This window comes from Heloderma suspectum, chromosome 4 (genome assembly GCF_057233095.1).
Source record: "Heloderma suspectum isolate Gila_16-S chromosome 4, 16-S_ref, whole genome shotgun sequence".
NCBI classification, from domain to species: domain Eukaryota; kingdom Metazoa; phylum Chordata; class Lepidosauria; order Squamata; family Helodermatidae; genus Heloderma; species Heloderma suspectum.
This window is the reverse complement of record NC_139461.1, coordinates 201,073,160-201,098,376: the sequence shown is the minus strand read 5'-3', so window position 1 is coordinate 201,098,376 and position 25,217 is coordinate 201,073,160.

Below are 25,217 nucleotides of genomic sequence, written 5' to 3'. Positions count from 1 at the left end.
CAGCCTCATTTCTGAATACAGTCTGGCTGCAACATATGAAATAATTGAGCTGGCCGGAATTTACAACACTAGCTGGATTTTCCTTTCCTTTTTGGGAGCATGGTGTTTTTCATGAAATGCAGGAATGAGAGGTATCACAAGAGCATGAGACTATACTTACTTACTTTCCCATTCCTTTAAAAAAGAATAAAAAGTATGTTCATCTCATTCTGGTTTATAGCTTCATCCAGAATAATCTTTTGGCTCATGGTCCAGCTATTCTGCAGGATGCTGTCTCCTGTGATCAGCCACAGTCCTGAAAAATGAAAATGCAGAGCGATCAAGTTACCAGTCGATTTTCTCTGGGTTTTTTCTTCATGGATTCTTCTCTTCCAAGACTGGGTCCCACATGGTTTTTCAGCTGGGCCTATCTTGTTGAGTGGGGACTTTGTTGAGTGGTAATTTATTTTACTTAATTATTTATGGATGTATTATGTATATTAGCTACACTTGACTAGATAAGGAAAGGTTGCAATGGAAAAGCAGTGTGCTTTTCTTCTCAAGAGTCATCCTGTTCTTGATTGAAGGGGAGGACTATCCATTCTTTGATTCTTACCCAGAGAACAACCCAGTCCCTGACTGGTCTGCCTGGCTCATTCCATATAAACACAGAACCTCTACTGTAACCCCTCCTCCAGTGCAACAAGCTTGGTTGTTGCTGGTGGCGGCTTCTTCTTCTTCTTCTTCTTCTTCTTCTTCTTCTTCTTCTTCTTCTTCTTCTTCTTCAATTTATACCCTGCCTTTCAGCCAAAAAGAAAAGAAAGAAAGAAAGAAAGAAAGAAAGACGCCCAAGGTGGCTAATGATAAAATACAGATTAAAAACAAAATCTTAATTAAAAAAACAAAAGCAAACAAATAAAAAACAATTAGAAACACAGCAATAAAAGAAAAAACAGCATCAACTAATTAAAACCCATCTCAGTCACAGACCAACTTCATATGCCCAAAGCCTGCCAGAATAAAAATGTCTGCCTACTGGCAGAAGGACAACACAGAGCAGGCCAGCCTAGCTTCCCTTGGCAGGGAGTTTCAGAGCCTTGGACCAAGGAGGTCAACACATGTGGCCTTTTGCTTTCTCCTTGAGGTGGTACAGTCCTGCAAGAGTGTAAAGTGTGATTTTGCTGGTGATATAGCCCAGCTCTCATTGAGCTACTTTTTTCTTCAATGTATCTTCTTACTCTACGCAGAAATGAAATAGCCTGTAGTGCGACTAGGGATGTCAGAGAATTCTGCCACGGATCTTGGTGAGGCCAAATGCCAATGCATTCGGCCCCCCCAAAATCCGTGGCGGAACGAAGCCCCCTGCCCCCTCATCCCACGAAATGGGCCTGGAACGGAGCACGTACCTGGTGCTGTCCACACTGCATTGCGAATGGCAGCCGCATCTGCGGCCACCATTCGCTTCTTCCATATAGCTGTGATAGGCTACGTAAATACTTACGTAGCGTATCACGGCTAACGCAGGGACGCCATTTGTGTCCCTGCGGAAGCCATGATAGGCTATGTAAGTACTTACATAGCCTATCATGGCAAAACTAAGGGAACGCAAATGGCGGCGGCTACGGCGGCCGCCATTTGCGTTCCCTTTTTTTTGCTGTGTGATAGGCTACGTAAATATTTATGTAGCCTATTATGACAAAAGAGAGGGGTGCAAATGGCGTAGTGGCCGCCATTTGCGTTCCCTTTTTTTTGCCGTAATAGGCTACGTAAATATTTACATAGCCTATCACGGCAAAAAAAAACAAAAAAAAGGGGAACGCAAATGGCAGCTGCTGTAGCCACTGCCATTTGCGTTTGCTGTTTTTTTGTTGTTGTTGCTGTGATAGGCTACGTAAATATTTATGTAGCCTATCACAGCAAAATACAGGGATGCAAATGGCGGCGGCTATGGCAGCTGCCATTTGCGTCCCTGTGCAGACTGCCCAGAGGCTGGATGTCCGGCTGCGGGCGGCCCCGGCCAGCGGTTCCGTGGAATCTCGGCGGAGTGGAGCCGGCCGGAGACAATTTCGGGGGGAGGGACGGAGCGCCTCCCCCTCACCGTGAATGCCACCCTTCGAAAAGGTAAGTGACTTTCGTACATCCCTAACTGCGACTCACAATCTGTGCTCCTCCCACGGAAGTGTGGCCCAAAAGCCATGGTTTCTTCATTGACCAAATCTTTTTTTCCTTTCTCCTTGTATCTGTACTACCCAAGAGGACACAAGAGACAGGTTGCAGCCCAGCTGCTGGTTAAATATTTTAATATTCACTGATGGGCAAAGTAGCATGAAGAAATTTAATATATCCTCGAATGTAAGGGCATTAATGGCTCTATAAAATGTAAATGCATTCTTAATTACCTCAAGTCAGTGCACGCACAAGTGGCTGTTTTTCAAGAAATGCATCTCGCTGATAATGAGCATGAAAATGACTAAAGCACTGGATGGGGGCAGATCTTATTCCTTCCTTTGCTAGGCTGTCAGGATCATTTTCTCAGTTTAGTCCAGTTCCATGTACCGATCCTCTGAATGGGCATCACTTCAGCCTGAAAATGGATTCAGGGCATTGTCATGCTCATGGACTTACAATATCATACGATGTACATTACAGATGGGTTTTGCATACCCCTTCCCTATAAATTTTTGCTAAGAAGCATCTCTGCCACTGAGTAGACATGTCGTGAAAGCAATTTTGGTGTTTCTCTGCAGTGCTCCACATTTGAACTGCTATGCACAGCTTGCCTATATGAATCTGTCTAATACTGAACCAGGCCATTAATTGGCCCATCTAGTCCACTGAGGTGTGCTGATGTTGCTGGGAGTGGCTTTTTAGGATCGTAAGTGGGGCTCTTTCCAGCCCTGTTGCCTGAGATCATTTTAACTGGAAATGCCAAGGGCTGAACTAAGGGCCGATCAACACTTATGGGATTTTTTGCTCCCAATGAGGGTTCACTGCCTGTCTTTCACACTACGCAGTACCCGCCTCTAATTGGAACTGGAATTTCCCGCTTCTGTGCTCCCACTTTCAATACCCTGATATCCCAGTATTTCCCCTTAATGTGCTCTGATTTTCCACCATCGTTACTGTATCTGGTCATAGTCCCCTCCCCTGCCTGTCCATATACGGAGGTGTTTGTATTTCCGTCCTGTCCAATTCCCTCTCGACGGCCCCATGTCATCTTCCGGCTACTGATCGCATAGCTTCCTCAGCACTCAATGTTTCCTCAGCAACAAGCAAAGGGCTGGATGTGCACGCACTTGTCTGATCTTGGAAGCTAAGCAGGGTCAGCCCTGGTCAGTAGTTGGATGGGCGACCACCTGGGAATCAGGCTTCCTGCACCAAGCAGGGGGTTGTTCTATCCCTTCAAATGAGACTAAGTTTTACCCCCTCCTATTCCCTGCTTCAGATTTTTTTTTAAAAAAAATTACGGCGTTATCGTCGAAGAATCGTGGCTTCTCTGCAATTTTTTTTTTCTAATTCAGGCATGATCTTCGAAGATTCGAAAATTTGAAGATTTGAAGCTTCAAATCTTCGAATTTTCAAATCTTCGAAGATCATGCGTGAATTAGAAAAAAAAAATCACGGTCGCCCATCCAACTACTGACTGGGGCCGACCCTGCTTAGCTTCCGGGATCAGACAAGCATGCGCACATCCAGCCCTTTGCTTGTTGCTGAGGAAACATTGAGTGTTGAGGAAGCTATGTGATCAGTAGCTGGAGGACAACATGGGGCCATCGAGAACTGTGAGTGTGGTGGGCGTGGAATCAGCAGAAACAGGAAGAGTTTCTGATCCTCCAGTGAGAGCCTCCATCTTTAAGTGCAGGAAAACAGCACAGCACTTGAGTGTGAACCGAGCTCGCACATTCGATGAAGCACAGCAATGGGGAAAATGGGTGAGTGTAGATAATCACATTTTAATGCTAGAGCGTTTAACCCAACAGGACACCGAATTCATTGCAATGGCGGGCACAATGTAGATTGGCCCTTAAGGTTGCTTGAAGAATTTATTTGGTCTACCTTTCAGAGCAAACCAGCCTGATCCGCACCTCCCAGACAAATGTGCAGATCGGAACACTGTTTTCCTTTGCGTTTTACAGTTCTCTGAATTTTGCAACACAGTTCTAAACTCATAAATTGTTCCAAATTGCATTTTAAAATGTGTATTTGAGGATAAAATATGTTTAGAAATGTGTACTTTGAGAGAGAACACATTCAAATATATGTATTTACATACATATTCAAATGCTTGTTGTGTGCAGATTTTTTTTTAAAAAACCTACAGATTAATGTGGAAAAAAAGATTTCTGAACGAACACATATGAAACTGAAACAGCCTAGGAACAAACTGATCTGTCCATCCTTAGACTGAATCTAGGAACTTCATGTGCTCTGCAACTGCTCTTCACTGAGCCATGACTGTCACTTAAAAAACTCAGTCTCAAAAAGGATGTTGTCAGACTGCAAAGACTATATAGCACATGACATCTAAGATGAGTAGCGGGTTGGAACACCTTCAAGGAAAGCTTGAAGAAGGCAGGGCTTTTCATTTTAGAAAGAAGATGACTGAGGAGACAGAACATGTCATAGGGTTCTAAACAGGGCGGCCATTTATGCATCACCCAAAAAGGACATGAATCACCCTCCAAAAAAAGAGGACAAAGGAGGACTGAAATTTGCATAAAATTTGCTTGTGGTTATTTAAATGTATAGATGCAAATTTATAATTTAAACAAAAATACATTACATCTCACCATGGTGTGGAAGACTGTGACCAGGTGTCTTGCTCAGTCTGCTTGCCAGGTGCTCTTGATGGGCAACTTCAAGGCCCAGCTCTTCCTTCTGATGGTTCTTTGTCTTTAAACTGCAAACAGAACATTGTCCTCTGTCAAATAGAACACATGGCATTCGCCTACTCTCATGTAGACCTAAAGTGGGCAGGGGGAACATGGGTGCACACAGAAGCCCCACTCCCAACATCCTCCCACTCCTGGCTCCTGGTTAGACCTTCCTCTGTGGGGCTGAACACTGAACGTACTTTCCAAGCTTTTATGATCGGAATCCCCAGAAGGGAGAGTTCGTGATCATGAGAGCTCTGTAAGCACATTCAGAGCCCTTTCAAGATCTTTGCATGGCCAATCAGCACTTGGGCATGCAGGGACATCGGGGGAAGGGCTTATGAGTGCACACCTGTCACCCTCCCCACTTTAGCCCTACAAGCAAGGAGGCAAACACCTGCAAGGGCTACAGTCTACAATGAATGGCTCCAGACTGCCAGGATTTTAGACAGGTCTTCCAGGCCTTTCTTAGCCCTTCTTGGAGATGCTGAGGATTGAAACTGGGTCTTTCTGCATGCAACACACATGCACTAACAGTTTGCTAAGGCCCACCAACCATGTACGGTGGGTGGCCCACCAGGGACTTGGTAGACGTCTTTGATGCTGCTGCTGCCGCCTGCCCAGAATTACAAAAACAAGAGGGGTGGTGAAACTACCACACAAGATGGGTAGTCTCTGTTGGTCATAATAGATCACAAGTTGTGCAAACCTATTTTAGAGGGATTGGATGTGTATCAAATTAATTTTAATAATCTGTAGTTGGCCTTTTCTGAATGACTGTTTTGGTAGTAAAACAGGGAATTCTAATGATATGTGTGTGTGTGTGTGGGGGGGACTTTCTAAAATCACAATGTCACAGGACTTAAGGTGTGTCTCTTTAGATCCGTATCAAGAAATGTAAGTGAGAAATACTTCCATACAGTGTGGTGGTGGATTTGTTAATGGTATGTGTGCATCCTAAAGAGGCCCCCAAAACTGGATAAATGAAACAACTGAGACCAAAAATCTAAGAGATTTTGGGTAGCATAAGGTACTTGTCAGTATAAAATCTAAAGAAACAGGGGAGATTAAGAATAGTAGGAAGAGAAAGTGCCATTGAAGTACATCCGAGAAAGGAGAGGTGACTGAAACACCCATTTGGAAGAAACAATGTACCCACAGAAGGGTTTAGGTGTTGAGGAAAAGAAGCACCTACTGACACAAAGATATGCTGTTAAATGTCATTGATGTGCACTGACATTTTTCAATACTGCAGAGTTACTTTAAAAAACTGCTTGACCTAAAACAAACAAATAAAGAAAATATTAGAAATGAATTTCTGCATCACTGTCTCTGATGCACCCTTTGCTTGGCAAGTTATCAACATGGGTAAGCTAGCAGGAATGTTTTCCTGGCTGATCCATATACCAATCAGTAGGATTGTCATACTTTCTTGCAGCACAAAAATGAACTCATTACATTACGTGGGCCCTGGAATCATTCAGACCTTGGATCCCAGGGCATAGTCTGAAAGCACATGAGGCAGCCACCCTGCTGAAGCTAAGCAGGTCTGAGTCTGGTCAGTGCTGGGAGGGGAGACCACCTGGGAACCACATGTAGCCACCTTGAGTTGCATGATGGAAGAAGGTGGGATGTAACTGAAATAAATAAACAAACAAACAAACAAATCAGACAATTTCACCCAGGGAACTCAGCTTTCCATGTTGTCACATCAGAATGTTAATTCTAAACAGGAAGTGCGGGAAGCAGTATTTGCAAAAAGGAAGTACCATGGTGCATGTGGGGTTTGGGGGCAATGTTCCTCCATCTAACTGACCCCATAATTATTTCTTTACTGTGTGAGGTCCAAGCTAGTGAAGATCACTAGAACATGACTTCCCTGCCTCTGATTTGTGTGAGCACCTTTGCCCCACTCTATGTCTCAATGAAGTATGAGCCAGAGGAGGCAACAGCAAAGCATGTTGCACTGTCTAGATCAGGCATAGGCAACCTGGTTTCCTCCAGATGGTTTGGACTACAACTTCCATAATTCCTGACCATTGGACGTACTGCCTGGGGCTTATGGGAGTTGCGCTCCAAAACACCAGAGGGCACCAGGTTGCTTACCCCTGGGCTAATCAGGAGGCAAGTTGCACTGATAATTAAAGGCAGCCTCTCCTCCACAGCAACAGATCCACCCAACCTAAACATCACAGTGTGGAAATAACATTTTGGGTTGGGTAGGAGTTTTGGGGTGCATTGCCTGATCTGCTGTGCAGTCACATATTTCACCTACTCTGCAGTACTGGGTGTTTTGAGGTTTGGGTATTTGTTGGCTCGGCGTGATTCAGCTTTGTAGGTTGTGAATAGGTCACTAGCTGTGGCACAGTGGAGCCAGGGCTTGCAGTGACGCAGTGGTGGCACTTTTGTTAATTAGCAGGGATGCTGATGTCATCTGTCACCCCTGCTCAGACTTCCTTGTTCCATCTGAGCTTGGCTGCAGTTATTACACTGCAGGTCCTTTAAGTTGTCAATGAACTTAAATCATTCTTCTTGTGTCTTCATTCCAAAGTAATTGGCAGGGTTGCTGTGTGGTTCATAACAAATTTGCATACAGGACTGGTGGACCAATGGCAAAGAAAGTAGGGTTGTCTAAATGTCAAATATCATCAGAGATAATCCTGATGACAGTAGTGATAATTAGACCTTATATCCTATGAGGTCTAATTATCACCATGAAAAAGGTGCAGAAAAGGGCAAGTAAAATGAACAAGGGGCTGGAACAATTCCCCTACAAGGAAAGGTTACAATATCTGGGACAGTTTAGCTTAGAAAAAAGGTGAGTATGGGGAGGCATGACAGAGGTGTACAAAATGATGCATGGTGTGGAGGAAGTGAATAGGGAAAGGTTTTTTCCTTCTTTCATAATACTAGAACCTGAGATCATCCCATGAAGCTGATTGGTGGGAGATTCAGGACAGATCAAAGGAAGGACTTCTTCACACAGCACATAGTTAAACTATGGAACTCACTACCACAGGATGTAGTGGTGGCCTCCAGCTTGAATGGCTTTAAAAGGGGGTTAGACAAATTCATGGAGAACAAGGCTATCAATGGCTACTAGTCTTGATGGCTGTGTGCTACCTCCAGTATCAGTGGCAGTATGCCTCTCTGTACCAGTTGATGGGGAACATGATGGGGAGGGTGATATTGCCTTCATGTCCTGCTTGTGGGTTCCCAATTGACAGCTGGATGGCCACAGTGTGAACAGAATGCTGAACTAGATGGACCCTTGGACTGATCCAGCACTGCTCTTCTTATGTTCTTATATGCATATCTTTTGTAGCTTGGAAGATAACCTTCCAATACTGATTAATAGAATTACATTCCCAGTAGATTTGAGCATGTCTCCTACCACAGCACCAGAAATGACCTTGGAAATCATAATAGGAGCATAAGAAGGAGTCAACTCTAGAGTGTGGAAAGCCCAAGCCACGTGGATTGTGTTTGCACCTTCCATCTTTATTTGAAACACTGTTACCTTTATTAAATTGGGTCTCCATGAGTAGTGGAAAAGGATTGGTTACAACCTAGTTCGTTGTGACCCACAGAGCTGACAAAACTAACTCAAGGCGAAGTTATTTCCTCCCGAGTGTTGTGCACTGGAGTGGCCCACAGCAATAAAGTGCCTAAGTGACATAAGGGACTTGAGAATGCATATATAATGACAGATTATAGCTTTCCTAATAGCTTCTCTTAAAGAATTAAGGAATATTAAATAGGAAATGGGATAACTGAGACACAGTGATCTAGAAAATAAGAGTTCTCTCATTAGGGGACTATCTAAGCCTGTCTGCTCTGGGTTGTTGTTTTTAATGGTTATTGGAATCTTTTCCTTCTACATTTTTAGCCAAAGTCTTCTCTACCCCTACCCTCCAACTGCCCTAATATATAGGTTTTATTCACATTTATGAGTTCTGCTATGAATAGGGAGAAAACTGATAGATAATATAGGGCTTATATAGGCCTTTATTATGCAATCACCCTACCCCTTGCGGAGAAGGGGGAGCCATACTGCATCATCTTAAATTTGCAGCCCTCCCATGTTTCCTTGTGGCTTTCTCTACCTTTTTTCTTACCAGAAAAAAATCCATTAAGGAAGAAAAGATAGAATAATGGTACAATGTCTTCTGATAGAGCTAGGAGCCCTTCATCCAGAAGCATCCATACACACCAATAAACATATGGGACAATTATCCTCCTCTTGATTTAAAATTTGGAGAAAACATAAACTAGTTCACCAAAGATCTTTTTAGAACTGGAGGCATTATGTTATATTAACAAACAAACCCTGGTATAACATTCAGGTGGTTATACAGACTTGTATTTCTAAACATAGAAGGCTCAGAGGGGTTTTGGGGGGAGGGGGGAGTTGATTCTGAAAGTGTGCATTAGCACAGAGAATTATTGTTGTAGGAAGATTCAATCTGTTGATTTGACTTCATGGTGGACTCTTTACAGTCTATATCATTTCCACTCCACTTCACTGATGGTGGAAAAGCTTTTTTCATGGTTTATTTAGCAGAAAGTCATTTTGATTAGCACGATGAGTAATACTTTACAGCTGTTTGCAATTACTGCATCTGTTCTATCAGTGGGTTCAGCTATTGGAGACTATATTGACAGAAATGCAAAATGCAATGGAAATGGGTACAAGAGAGGACACACAGACATGCTTCATAGATCTCGTCATGTCAAGAGAAAACTAACATCATGTTATTCTCAGATCTGTGCCACATGTTCCAAGTCTAAAACCAAATACATCTGAAGAGTAGCTGTTTCAACCAACAAGAGCCTTTTTTCCCCATCCTACCTGGTTCCTTTTACTAAGTGGTCTTTGTGCTCTAACTGTACTTCAGTAGGCTTTGGGTGTGCATGTGGCATTTCCTTCAGCGTGGGGAGGTTGTAGGCCAGACAAGGTGCAAAATGGAAAATACCCAGGTAGATCTCAGATGATAGGTTGAAATGGTGTGGAATTTGAAATGGGTAGGTGAGTCCTTTATGCTGACCTTGGGCTTGCCACTTTTACAGCATATCTCCTGGCCAACAACATCCTAGCTAGCCTTGGCTACCAAGTTTCCTAATATGGTGGTATCTGTGGGCATGCCACCAGGTTTGCTTACATCCTGTGGCTATACATTTACATTACTTACTAGTGTGCATAGGTGTTCATACATAGTGTTCTTATAAAACAGAGCAGCTAGCTATGATGGGATGCTGAAAGCCATCAGAAGAACCACAGAAAGTTATAAGGCTTTAGGTGTAAAGACTCATGGCACTAGAAGAAGGAAATGGAAAGGCTAGCTAACTACATGTTGCATTTGTGTGCAGCATTTTTGTTTAGTACTAAGGGTGCCCCCTCCCCATTTTCTTTTATACCAGAGTGCATAGAGACAGGAGATTTAACTCCTGTCTTCCCTCCCCAGCTGTGATCACGCCAAATCCCCACCCCCAGCATGACAATTAGAAAAAAAGCTCCCACTGGCACCAATTTGTGTCCCACTCCATTCTCTGTAATCAGCTGAAGAAATTTGGTTGACAAGCCCTTCCACATGGTAAATGAATACCAACAGTAAGCAGGCCTTCTCTATGGCCTCTCTTGGGCCCTAAAGCTCTACAACTGGAGGGTGGATTCAGTCCTCCCATGAACAGATGATTGGTGCTATTGTGAACAGTGCAGTCAGGGCTATCTTGGGCTTTTCACCATGGGGCAACGTGTAAAAGCACACATTTATGTGTACATTTTCCTCAGTTAACTAGAGTCATGAGCACAAAAGATTGCTTCTGCATGTGTAGCCATCTTTGACATTTCACAGATGAAAACAGGGATGTCCCTGTAACGTCCCTATTCTCACACCGATCACTTCATGAGCTCCACTACTTGTACTCCTACATATTGCTGAAGGCTCTTCGCCACCTGGCTGTATTAATGTACTATGCAAATCTACTGGTTTAAAATGCAAGGGGCTGATAACTACTTTTGGCTAAAGCCGGGGTGCACAACCTGCAACATGGGGCCTTCAAGGCCTTTGCTATGGCCCTCAAAGGTTGCCCTGACCCTGCTGCTGAATTCTCCCCTATCTTTACTCTCTACTCCCTCCCGCAAAGATCCACATACAGATGGCTCTTTCCTTGCCCTGTTACCAGTGAGAAAAGAGTGATCTGCATCAGGATCACTGGGATGTGCATGTGTGCGTGTGCGTGTGCACGTGCACATGTCTCTGTGTGTGCAAATATGGCCCACGATCCCCAAGCACCCCTAGGCTAAAGAAGTGCTAGAAACACATAACTGTCTGTCCTGTAATATGTTATCAACAGTTAATATGCCTTAGCAGCTGCTGAAGTGCCATAGTATCTACACACCTGCTACAGGTCAGATGCATCAAGCCAAGGGCTGGGTGGAATTCGCACATGCCCACCTTCATGGGACCACTCACTGCCTAAAAAAGGTGGTGGTGGGGACCATTAGTAACTCTTCAGGATGGGCAAAAGTCACAGGTCTTTTGTATGGGGTGGACATACTTCTCAACAAGGTGGATGTGCTTTGTTTTTTTTAATAGGCCCATGAAGGCTGCAATCTCCCCCACCCCTCCAAGAAAGCCCCAAGGAACAGCACATCATGTAATGTCATTGCTGAAAAGCATTCTGGCCACATTTTCAACTGGACCAGGAGGCTGGGCTGCTGAGCGAAGCCAAGCCTCTACTTAGAATGGACTGGGGGTTTGGAAAGTTCAAAAACGTGTGTGTGTGTGTGTGTGTGTGTGTGTGTGTGTATATATACATATTAAGTCAGCCACCTCATCAAAAAGTAAGTTCACCTCCCACTTGAAAATGCTGTGACTTCTGCCCCTCGAAGATTAATAAATCTTTGGGAAGGATTGTCACCGCCAAAAGTGCCCCAAAATATCCATTCCTAGTGTCCCACGCTAGGAATGGATGAGTCAGTCTATTTCCGGTCTGTGTCAGTTTCGTGTTTATTCAGTCATACTATTCAATCCAATTTCTGTGTGTCTGTGAACATTTTTTTTAAACTGCACAAAAATCCACATTAATTTTAATATGGAATTTTCCCTAACGTATACATTTTGTATAGTGTCCCGAAATATATGCATTTTTGTATGCAACTTTCTCTTTATATCCAATTTTTGAGCTGAAAATAGCATTGTAAAATTCCGAGATGGGAGCAATCCCATATGTGTTCCCATCTGCATATTAGTCTGGGAACTGTGAATTAGGTCAGTTCACTGAAATGTGCAGAGCAAATGAAATTGTCTCCCATTCCTACCCAGCATTATTCCAGACACCCATTCACATTTTACTTCTAGAGACCTTGGGGTTGAAGGATAATGCTGAAGAATGATAATGCTACCATCTCACACTAACAGTGTTTTAGCAAAGTATCCCAACATGCAAATATAGGGACAAAATAGGGTCAATAATTATGAGACAGAGAGCAGAAAATATGGACTGGGAAAACTGGCACGCATGTATACACACACACACACACACACACACACGCATACCATATATATATGAACAATTTTTCAACTGAGTCTAGCATAGCTAGAAGACCTAAACACATGGATGCTTCACAATCACACACAAAAACCACCCTTCACATTACAGCGCACTGTTAACGATTCTTATTGCAGGTCAGCTTGCTGGACAAGTTGATGCAAGTTTTCTAAGAAAACATAATTTACTTTTGCCAGTGACAGCATTTTCAACACTTACTTGAAATAGCTGATAATCTGACACAGGAGAGTTAACGGATTACTGTACAGTACTCTTGTTTGGCTAACAAGACAAACTGTTTTCAAATGATATTGGGATCATCTTTAATATAAATTGATGGAGCAGTACTTTAATTTATTCCATGACATGTAGTATACAATAGCTTTTTGCAGTTGTTTATTCACTATAACATAGAACAAAGTAAAAAGAATATTCTTTTTTTCTTACATATTCTACACTCAGCCCATGTTCCCTAAATGTGGGGAACACACCACAGGGGTTCAGTTTTAAGCTTCAGCACACAACTCTTGACAAGATTATTATGACTGAAATTGTGATAATATTTGAAAGAAAATGTGATTGAAAGAAAACCTCTAGATCTTGGTTTGCTGTACGATCTCCATACTTAGTGGGGTGTAGTTAGTATGGTATGTAACTCAGTGATCTGCCCTAGCCTTGTGTACAGAAGTCACATGAGCAAGTGGACATGGCATGGGAGCAACCACTGGACAGTAGCAAGGGAGAAATAACGCCTGACTTGCAATCATCATGGAGACATATTTACATTGCAGGTAGGGCTGTGCGCAAATGGCCTCTCCAAATTCTCCAGCCCATTTGTGGGCAGAGAAACTGGGGGGACAATTTCACTGAATTTCTCCTATGGGAGGAGAAATTTCCCAACAGTTTGTCACAGATGGAGCTCACTATTGGCACAGGTTGTAGCACAGGTTCTTTGTTTTTCCTACAGGTTTTTGGTTTACTGCACTGCTTCTATAAGTGGCAACAGCATCAACTGTGTTGAGGCTTCTGCTTTTTTGAGGCAGAATTTTGAATTTCTTTTGGTATTTTTGAGTTTCCCTAATCACTGCGAGGTGGCCAAGGGCACTGTGTATGTTTTCTCTATTACACATCTTTCCATTGCTCTTCAGCCTCCCAGGCCACCTGCACTTTCTGAACTGAAAAAGTCCCATGAGAGGAATTGCCTCACGATGCCTTCCTCATCATGGCTTAACCAAAGTGTGGGAAGCTGAGGAGGCTACAGGCTGCCACAGAGGTTACTGTACAATGACAGACAGGACACTCATGCACACTCCTCAGCCACCACATAAGTAAGGTAAGCACAAGAACCCCAAATCCAGCCCATGAGAATTTCTCCAAAATTTCTACTGCTTTGAATTTCTTTTTGGAAGCAATTTCTTTTCTACCAATCAAATGATTATGGTTGAAAAAAATGTGGTAGAAATTTTCAGCATAGCACTAATTACAAAATCTAAGGGGTGGTACACAGTTTGCATCCTGTGAAATGGGGGGGGCTATTTTGGTGATTTTCATAAGTGGGGTATAAGCTTCTTTGGGGGAAACACTGCAGCTCCTTGCAGCTCTGATCAGCTAGTGGCCACCATTTTGTTTTTCTTTGAACACCCCATTCCAAGGAGCATTGGGGGGGGGGGAATAGTAACAGTTAACAAAAAAATATAGTTCTCACTGCCAGCTAACATTTCTTTGGAATAAGGCATTCGGGGGGGCGGGAATGGTGGTCACCAGTTATCAGAAGTGTTGCAAGGAACTGCAGTGAGCCCCCCATCCTCAAAGTGCATACCCTCAAAAATGCAAAAGAAGGAGGTGGTTTCACTCCCTTTTCACCCCCCGCCCCCAGCCACTGTCAAATTCAGGCCCAACTTTCAAATTGTCGGACGTTAGATCCAACCCCACTACACACATTACGTCTGTCTTTGGAAATTACTTTAAATCACTTCATGTGGAAACTTCCACTTGCACAAAAATATATTTACTGACCCCATGTATTTCAGATACCTTCTTCAAGGCCACTCTTAGGCTAACACAAGTCTTGCCTCCAGCTTCAAAATGAATCGGTCTCAATAAACATATTTTTGTACACCTATAGGTTTACTCCTCTTGTTTTTCCTGAAATTGGTCATTGTCCCTTTCTCAGATGAGGCTTTTATTCTGCAATTGCCCTGCCTGAAAGAAAGAATTTTTCAGGGAGTATAGATGACATGGTTTTCCATTTGACACCCTGCTGTATTTCCCAATCACTTCTTCCATCTTTTGTACTTATCACAAAATAATCTGCTGAGGAGGAAACAATAGAATAGTTGCATAATATATTTTGACTGGTAGTGCTAGGACCTGCCTGCAACATGATCAGTGCGAGTGAAGTTAAGGAAAACAGACTCTCGGGGGAACTGTTTTTCAGTGGAACAGCTCTCAGCCTCATGGTGGACTTAGCTTGCATTTTTCAATAAAGGTTTGGTTGTAGGCCTAGCTGTGGCTACATCTTTCTATTTTCAACCTACACATTGTCCATCTGGAAGCACCATTCTCCTTTTTCCTCTTCCTCTCCTTCTCCTCCCTCTTCTTATTCTTATTCTTCTCCTTTTTCCTCTTCTCCTTCTCCCTCTTCTCATGTGTCTTATATAAACCAGCGACTCCTGCAGAAACCGTTCAAGCCACAATGTCTGAGTGGGGTATAGTATATGTGGGAATGCTGAGGAATGAATGGTCCAAAGTTATCTTTTTAAGAATGCAGTTTACATGAACATTCAGGCGTTGGCCCACCTCCACTAGAAAAAACAGCCCACCCAATGAATGGTGATCAGTGCCAAGTTTCAGTAATTTGGGGGTTGTACTACTGTGTCAGGTACTATGATAATGGAATGTTGGGAAGGAGGGAGATGGACAGGTGGGGCAGTTAGTTAAGAGGCAGGAGAGAAGAGGGTTAAGCTGGATCAAGTGTGAAGGGAGCTGAGTTGGCCAGTAGGACTGGGAAGGGTTTTGGAGAGGACTGTGGATACTGAAGGAGTCGATGTGGAGAGAATGGTGTGGGATAGAATGGCTGTGAGGACCAGGCAGATTGGGAGGCCTGCAGCTAAAGAACGAGACAGAGAAAGACACAGATCATCAACTGTCTTAAAGAATAAGATACAGATCTGCAATGAAAAGACAGAGAGAAAGTGAACTGTTAAAATAGTTAATGGGTTATTAGAGGTTACAGGGATATTAGAGTATTTTTCGTTTTGTGGTTAATGTTCATAAAATTGTAATTCTCTTAACATTAATAAATATTGCTAATACCAGTGTCTGCTGGAATTTGTCCAATACCTATCTCAGATTGTCCTGTAAAGAACCATCACGCTAACATAATATGTAAACACTCTTGGCTTGTCTAAGAGTTTGCATGGCTGTGCTGGCAAAGGAGGTGCCTGGCCAGCTCCTTAGACTGCTACGAAGAAAGAGGTCTCTTTTTCTTCTCTCCATTCTTTCAGCCTCCTTGCTTCCTGATGGATGGTAAAAGCCACCTCTTCTACATGTTGTGATGGCAACTGTGCACTGGCATTGATCTCCTGTGTTCTTCTTTCCCCAGCTGGCTGACCAAAGCAGCTCACGATTTGGCTGTCAGCATGAAGTTTGTACTAATGTAGACTCATGCCCCTAAGGGAGTAAAGTAGGCCTAAGACTCTCTTTCACTCTAACTCCGGCTTATACACCCATGTACATAATTAGCCTTTGCTGACCATAATTTGGAAACCATGAAATGTAGAAGATGGAGGTGGATAAACTCTTGCTTTTCACCCATCACACTATTATTTGCAGTCTAGTCCTGTGTGCCATTTCAGAGCCTAGCATGACAATTAGGAAATATCAATTAATTTTTGTCTTGGTTTTCACTTTCCTTCTCAGTTTACTTTGCTATACCTCCTCCCTATAAAGCTTGTAAAACAATAGTTGACCCTTCATCTACAGTAAACATTGACTAATTAGTGCATAATTAAAGCTGAACAATCCTCTCTTGTCAGTTTGAGGAAGATGTGTCTTAGCACTTTTTGCCCGACTATTGAAATTTGCTAGTGGATTGAGAACACTCGGTTTCCTCTAGAGCGAATATGAAGGATATATATATGCGCCAGTGGGTTCATATTTGCCAGAGGCTCCTATGCAATGCTGGTTGCAGGTTTTGGAGGGCTTTTAGGCAACTTATTCTCAGTGAGTGTGCCCACTTCTCCTCCTGCTTACCACTGTCGCTTCTGTCCAGTTGCTTGCTTCACCCTCTGGGCCTGGGACTGCACTACCTCCCAAAGGCAAAGGACAAGATGTTTGGAAGTTACTGTGCTCCTCACTCCTCTCAGTGCGGGCAGGTGATCAGGCAGTGAACACAAAGAGAAGCAGCTGAGCCAGGTTGTTTGAGGGGCCCATAATGAGGTATAGGCCTTGGCAAGGGCCTGACAGGACTGTGCCCTTTTATATTGTTGTTAATTTTTTTATTGTAAATTCCAGCCAACACAAAAACAACAAAACAACAGATCTGACAGTGCTGAGCCCTGATGCTGGCCCTGTTCCTGTGTGAGCATCCTGGGAGTTGGTGGGGTTGCTAGTCGGTTTGTGAACAGGCCACACATTTTGCACAATTCTGGTGTGATTACAGAAATCACAGTAACTGTGTATGGAGCCCCACATGGATCCACCACTGGGAGGTAGTGATTAACACCAATGGCATCTCCATACCAGCACCCCCTAGCCACCAGCCCAGTAGAAGCTCTGGGCACTCCCAAGGCATTTGCATAGGAGCCCCTGATAAATGTGAACCTGCCTGTATACAGTGGCAGAATACCTTGTAAGTAGGACTGGAAATTGCAACTGAAACACATGAAGGATGGTTGCTTTGTTATGTACATATTAAACATGGATGGTTTCAAAAAGGTTTAACTGAACTGAGCAATATATAAGGGCCTCACAGTCATTTCAGACCAACAAATCATCACTTAGAAGGATCCCATGGCACGCTATTATTTTGCCAGCAAATTGCCGCTTTCTGCTATTACATAGTTACATTGTGCAACATCAGTAGCACTAGTGGGAGAGCATTCTTGGATCTTTCCCATTATAAAAAGGTACGGAAAGTATTTTTACTCCAAAATGTGCATACGGCTTTCTCTTCTCTCATCACCCAAGGAACCTTAATAATGACTTATGAATGGGATCTGCCACTCTATCACAAGGGCTCTGAACAGTTTTGGGGTCACTTTTGCAGTTCCAGACTTTCCGTTCTGTCATAGCTGTCCTTTCTCTTTCTTTTTTCGCATCCATCTGTAAGTGAAGACTTCTGAGCTGTGCACCACAGGGGACATGCAATTCCAGGAAAGGGCAGAACAGCAGATGGAAAAGTAGAGTTTCAACCTTTAAAGATGAGGCTCTATCTTATTCCTTTTAAAAACAAACCCATCTATCTATATATTGATATAGGAACCTTTGAAATGTTGTGGGGTTGTTGTTTTTACTAAAAATTGGATGTGTCTACTACAGCTCCAGGGTACTTGGAAATTTTATTGGGGCCTCTGGCAGAAGGAGAGGTACCCAATTTGATGGCACCCTTCAGCAGCAGCACGTGCTGGGGTGCCATGGCAGCCCTTACGCTTCTCCAGCACAAAGCTTTGCCATAAACCAAAATACTGCATTGTGATAAAATGTATGTGACCTTGAGAACAAGGGGAGGGTAGTGGGATGTGTGGAGAGAAAGGAAAACACCCAGGAGAGGCAGCAGAGCATTTTCTCAGCCTTTAAGATGCCTGAACATGGAAATATATCTTTAAAAAATAATTCTGTCCTCTGGAAAATATACATTGATATAATTACTCTGGATATTACATCTTAATCAGAATCCAGGAATTGATTCACCTCAATCCAGTCAGAGTGATCAATGGGCAGAAAAACTGGATTATAATATGCATAGGTTTACTCTTCCAGGGCTAGTGATAGCCGCTTTTCCTCAGAATTGGTGGTATGACGGGGGTATGATTGCTTCTGGTATGTATGCCCATCCTTTTATTGTCTCTGTTCAAACAGCTTGTTGTAGTGCTTCAAAAACCTGCCATACCTGTTTAATCAGATACAACCATAGTTGAAAGAAATGTGTGTAAACACTATGAGAAACAATGCAACCACTCAATGCCGCTTTCAGCTGTCTTAAGGTCTCCAGCCTCATGGTGCAATCCTATGCATGTTTAGACTGAAAAAGGGCCTACAACTCCCAGCATGCCTCAGCCACCTTGGCTGGCTCAGACATGCTGGGAGTTGTAGTCTTTATCTTTTCTTTTTGTCTAAACATGCATAGGCTTCCACCCTTAAGCTGCAACTATCTGGACAAAAAGGAACAGCAAAGGAGAAAACTCACATCCAGTTCTGAGTACAATATATACACTACTGGATAGATAATGGACTATCAGTTCCCATATGTACTTGCCTGGGCAGAGGCCCTTCTCTTGATCCACCCAACTTTTGAAGTTTTATTAACAATATTCCTGGTGGAAAGGCAGGATGTAAATTCAATAAATAAATAAATAAATAATCAATCAATATGTGTATACCGTCCTTCGTCTCATCAGACCAAGGTGGCATACAAAATGTAATAAAAATATGAATGTAATATACAATAAAAATAATAAAGAAGCACCAACTACAGCAGTAAAAAGCAGGAGAGGCATAAAATAGCTCACATCAACCGGCTTCATAATCTAGTTTAAAAGGCCTGAGCAAACAAATATACGTGGTGACCTGATACCGGAAAGACTACAGTGTCACTGCCAGTTGCACTAGGGTGGATGTTTCACAGTTGGGGTGCCACAACAGAGAAGACTCTTTCCCTTGTTGTCACATAATGTACCAACCGTTCTTGGAGAAGGGCCTCCCCTGAAGATCTTGAAGCTAGGGCTGTGCACGGACCCTCCAATACACTTCAGATGCTGCTTTGGACCCTCCAAAGCAACCCCAATCCACTTTGGACTGATTCGGACCCCCTCCACTTCAACTTGGATCCTAATCCAAAGCAAGATTTGAATATCTGGATAGCCCATTTTGGGTCTTTTCCCATTGAGTTGCATGGGAAAACACAAATGGTCACAGCTTTTTTAGTTTGTATGATATAGGCATGAAATTTGGAGACCTCTCCACACCCCTGGAGAGGAGGCCACCTGCAACATTTCAGACAGTTTGACCCAGTGGTTTTTGTGCTAGGTGGAGTTAAAATCTGATGTTTTCCACAGAAACTCTCCAAGCACAGAGCTGTAACTTCTCCCTGTTTCCACAGACGTGTGTGAAACCAGGGCCTCTCCCAGCGCTCTTTAAGGGCATCCCATTTGCCAAAGTCATAAGAACATAAGAAGAGCCATGCTGGATCAGACCAAGGGACCATCTAGTCCAGCATTCTGTTCACACAGTGGCCAACCAGCTGTCGACCGGGAACCCACAAGCAGGGCATGAGCGCAACAGCACCCTCCCACCCATGTTCCCCAGCAACTGGTGTACATAGGCTCACTTCCTCTTCTACCAAAGGTAGCATATAGTCATCAAGACTAGCAGCCATTGATAGCCTTTTCCTCCAGGACCCCCTTTTAAAGCCATCCAAATTGGTGGCCATCATTACTTCTTGTGGTAGCGAATTCCATAGTTTAAGTTAAGTATGCACTGTGTTAAGAAGTACTTCATTTTATCTGTCCTGAATCTCCCACCAACCAGCTTCATAGAATGACCCTGGTTCATAGGGTTCTAGTATTTTGAGAGAGGGAGAAAAATGTCTCCCTATCCACATTCTCCACACCATGCACCATGCACCATGTTTTGTAGACATCTATCGTGTCTCCCACCACTTTCCTTTTCCCCAAGCTAAACAAGCCCAGCTATTGTAACCTTCTCATCCATGTGGGAACAAATGATACTGCCAAGCGGAGCTACGAAGAGATCACGTCAGACTTTGAAACTTTGGGAAGGAAACTCAAGAACTTTGGGGCCCAGATAGTTTTCTCATCCATCCTTCCAGTAGTTAGAAGAGGGATAGAAAGGGAACGAAAAATACTCTGGGTGAATGACTGGCTACGAAGGTGGTGCCGATGAGAGAGATTTGGATTCTGGGACCACGGGCTATACTTCCTGGAAGATGGGCTGTTGGCTAGGGATGGGTTGCACCTCACAAAGGCTGGGAAGAATGTGTTTGGCCACAGCATGAAGAACTTCATCAGGAGGGCTTTAAACTGAATCCTACGGGGAAGGGAGATGTAATGTTGGGGGTAACAATGGACATAGGCGCATGCACTGTAATGGAGAGAACAGCTCTGATAGCGCCCAATAATAGTCTTCAGACACATGTAGGAAGAAAGCCAGACTATGAAGCACATGGTCTTCGATGTCTATATACTAATGCCCAGAGTATGGGAAACAAACAGAACGAACTTGAACTCTTAATACAAGAGGGAAATTATGACCTGATAGGTATAACTGAGACTTGGTGGGATGACTCTCATGACTGGAATACAGCAATTGAAGGATATAACTTGTTCAAAAAGAACAGGAGGAACAGAAAGGGAGGTGGGGTTGCACTGTATGTGAAAAATACATATCTCTGCACAGAAATACAAGAGGAGGAGCTTGGTAGCCCTATCGAGAGCATCTGGGTTGAAATAAATGGAGCAAAGAATAAAAGGAACCTGGTGGTCAGAGTCTACTACCGGCCACCCAATCAAGGAGAAGACAAGGATGAAGCTTTTGAAAAGCAAATAGCCAATGTTTTAAGGAAGCATGATGCGGTAGTAATGGGGGACTTCAATTTCCCCGATATTTGTTGGGAGACAAATTCTGCAAAACATGGCCCCTCCAGGAAATTCCTGACTTGTGTGGCAGATAACTTCCTCCTACAGAAAGTAGAAGAAGGAACTAGAGGATCGGCTATCCTTGATTTGATCCTAACCAACAGAGATGACTTAGTGGATAAAGTAGCAGTTACAGGAACTCTGGGGGAAAGTGACCATGTTGTACTTGAGTTCTTGGTTCTAAGGGAAGCAAAAGCCGAGTGTAGTCAAACGCGTACCCTGGATTTTAGGAAAGCTGATTTTCATAAACTCAGAACAATGATCAGTAAGGTCCCATGGCAAGCAATGCTAGCGAGAAAAGGAGTCCAAGATGGGTGGGAGCTTTTAAAAAAGGAAATTCTCAAGGCACAATCACAAGCAATTCCAACAAGAAGAAAAGGTGGAAGACAACAGAAGAAGCCAATGTGGCTTCACAAAAAGTTTAGGGATGACCTGAAAACAAAAAAGGACACATATAGGAAGTGGAAAGAAGGCCAAGTAACAAAGGAAGAGTACAGGCAGATAGCACAGAATTGCAGGGATGGCGTCAGGAAGGCTAAAGCTGAGAATGAGCTGAGGTTAGCAAGGGATGTTAAAAACAACAAAAAGGCTTTCTTCAGCTACGTGCATAGTAAAAGGCAGAGGAAAGAAATGGTGGTTCAGCTATTAAATAAGGATGGCAAAACGATAACAGATGACAAAGAAAAGGCAGAGGTGCTCAATTCCTACTTTGGCTCAGTCTTCTCCCCAAAGAGGGTCTATGACCCCCCTGGCAAAGGCGAAGTACAGGCTGAAGGGGCAGGATTGCAGCTTGAGATCGACAGGCATATGGTCAAGGAACACCTCATTACTTTGAATGAGTTCAAATCTCCAGGGCCAGATGAACTGCATCCTAGAGTCATAAAGGAACTGGCAGAAGAACTCTCAGAACCGCTGTCTATTCTCTTTGAGAAATCATGGAGGACAGGGGAAGTGCCAGATGACTGGAGGAGGGCTAACATTGTCCCTATCTTCAAAAAGGGTAAAAAGGAGGAACCTGGGAACTACAGACCAGTCAGTCTGACATCAATCCCTGGGAAAATTCTGGAGCAGATCATAAAGCAATCCATCTGGAAGCACCTTGACAACAATGCCGTGATTACTCGAAGCCAACATGGCTTTGTCAAATACAAGTCCTGCCAGACAAATCTGATCTCATTTTTTGATCAAGTAACCTCCCTTGTAGACCGTGGGAATGCTGTAGACATCATATACCTCGACTTCAGCAAAGCTTTCAACAAAGTGCCCCATGATATCCTGATGAGCAAACTAGCTCGAAGTGGGCTAGATGAAACAACGATCCGGTGGATCCACAGTTGGCTACAGAATCGGACTCAAAGAGTGCTTATCAATGGGACCTTCTCAAACTGGGAAGAGGTAACGAGTGGGGTACCGCAGGGCTCAGTCCTGGGCCCAGTGCTCTTCAACATTTTTATTAATGACTTGGAGGAGGAGGTGCAGGGAATGCTGATCAAATTTGCAGATGACACAAAATTGGGCGGGATAGCTAATACTTTGGAAGACAGAAATAAAATTCAAAGTGATCTGGATAGACTGGAGCGCTGGGCAGAAAACAACAGAATGACATTTAATAGGGACAAATGCCAAGGTCTGCACCTAGGAAAAAGAAACCAAATGCACAGTTACAAGATGGGGGATACGTGGCTCAACCACACTACAAGCGAGAAGGATCTTGGAATTGCTGTCGATCACAAGCTGAATATGAGCCAACAATGTGATGTGGCTGCAAAAAAGGCAAATGCTATTTTGGGCTGCATTCATAGAAGCATCGCTTTCAAATCCCGGGAAGTACTAGTTGCCCTCTACTCAGCACTGGTTAGGCCTCATCTGGAGTACTGTGTCCAGTTCTGGGCACCACACTTTAAGAAGGATGCAGACAAACTGGAGAGGGTTCAGAGGAGGGCAACAAAGATGATCAGGGGACTGGAAACAAAGCCCTATGAAGAGAGACTGAAAGAACTGGGCATGTTTAGCTTTGAGAAGAGAAGACTGAGGGGAGATATGATAGCACTCTTCAAGTATTTGAAAGGTTGTCACAGAGAAGAAGGCCAGGATCTCTTCTTGATCATCCCAGAGTGCAGGACACGGAATAATGGGCTCAAGTGACAGGGAGCCAGATTCCGGCTGAACATCAGGAAAAACTTCCTGACTGTAAGAGCAATACGACAATGGAACCGATTACCTGGGGAGGTGGTGGGCTCTCCCACACTGGAGGCCTTCAAGACGAGGCTGGACAGCCATTTGTCAGGGGTGCTCTGACTTGGATTCCTGCATTGAGCAGGGGGTTGGACCCGATGGCCTTGTAGGCCCCTTCCAACCCTACTATTCTATGATTCTATGATTCTCTCATAGGGGAGATGCTCCAGCTCCTTGATCATTTCAGTTGCCCTTTTCTGCACCTTTTCCAGCTCTACAAAATCCTTTTTTAGGTGTGGTGACCAGAAAAGTACACAGTGTGCCAAGTGTGGCCGCACCATAGATTTGTATAGGGGCAGTATGATGTTGGCAGTTTTATTCTCAATCCCATTTCTAATTATGCCTAACATGGAGTTTGCCTTTTATACAGTGGCTGCACACTGGGTTGACATCTTCATTGAGCTGTCCATCACAACCTCAAGATCTCTTTCCTGGTCAGTCACTGCTAGCTCAGATCCCATCAGGCTATACTTGAAGTTAGGATTTTTTTCCCCAATGTGCATCACTGTACATTTGCTCACATTGAACCGCATTCGCCATTTAGGTGCCCATTCTCCCAATCTGGAGAGATCCTTTTGGAGCTCTTCACAATCCCTTTTTGTTTTAACCACCCTAAATAATTTGGTGTCATCTGCAAACTTGGCCACTTCACCGCTCACTCCTAATTCCAGATAATTTATGAACAGGTTGAAAAGCATTGGTCCTAAAACAGATCCCTGTGGGACCCCACTATTTACTTCCCTCCATTGGGAGAATTTACCATTTATTCCTACTCCATGCTTTCTTTTCTTTAACCAGTTACTGATCCATAAGAGGACCTCTCCTCTTATTCCATGAGTGCTAAGTTTTCTCAGGAGTCTTTGGCGAAGGACTTTGTCAAAAGCCTTTTGGAAGTCCAACTGAACAATGTCCACTGGATCACCCCTATCTACATATTTATGGACACTGTCAAAGAACTCTAAAAGGTTAGTGAGACAGGACTTACCTTTGTGGAAGCCATGTTGATTCTTTTCCTCACTTGGGCAAGACTTCCATTTTCTGAAGGAATCTCTCTTTTCTCTAATGGCTCCCTTAACGCTGCTCGTTAACCGTGCTGGCGACCTCTTGGACTTGGTGCTACTTCTCCTAACTTCTGATTCAGCCACCACCTCCTTTTTTCCCGTGGCGTGCAGAGGTGGTGAAAAGCCTTGTTGCCTTGGCCTCCAGGGCATCTAACTCTTGGAAAGGGAAGCAGGATGGTGGGGCATCCGACGCTTGGTATGTGAAGCTGAATGGTGCTTTCCACAGAGGGACCATCGATATGGGAGTGCAGACATAGCCTAGCACAGCAGGGATATTGCATCTTCAGTGCAGTCACTGTCTAGCCCAGCAGGCCCATTTTTTCTTGAACAGGGCAGTGGCTAGCACAGGAGGGCCATTGAGTATTGATAACGCAGAGTGCCTAGCCCAGAAAAGGGGGAGCCCATCTTGAGACAGGACAACAAGTAGCCCAACAGGGCATATTCTTCATGGACAACCTGCCTGGGGCAGGTTGGGTGGATGTGGAAACAATCCAAGGCCAAGAGTGTCAAGAGGTCACTCACAGAGGGGAACACCCTGAGGGGTGACTGCCGCTTTACCGCCCTGGGCCCAACACCAAGAGCAAATGCAGGAGCAATGCAGATAGATAACTCCCCACATGCCGAAGGGAAGAGGGAGG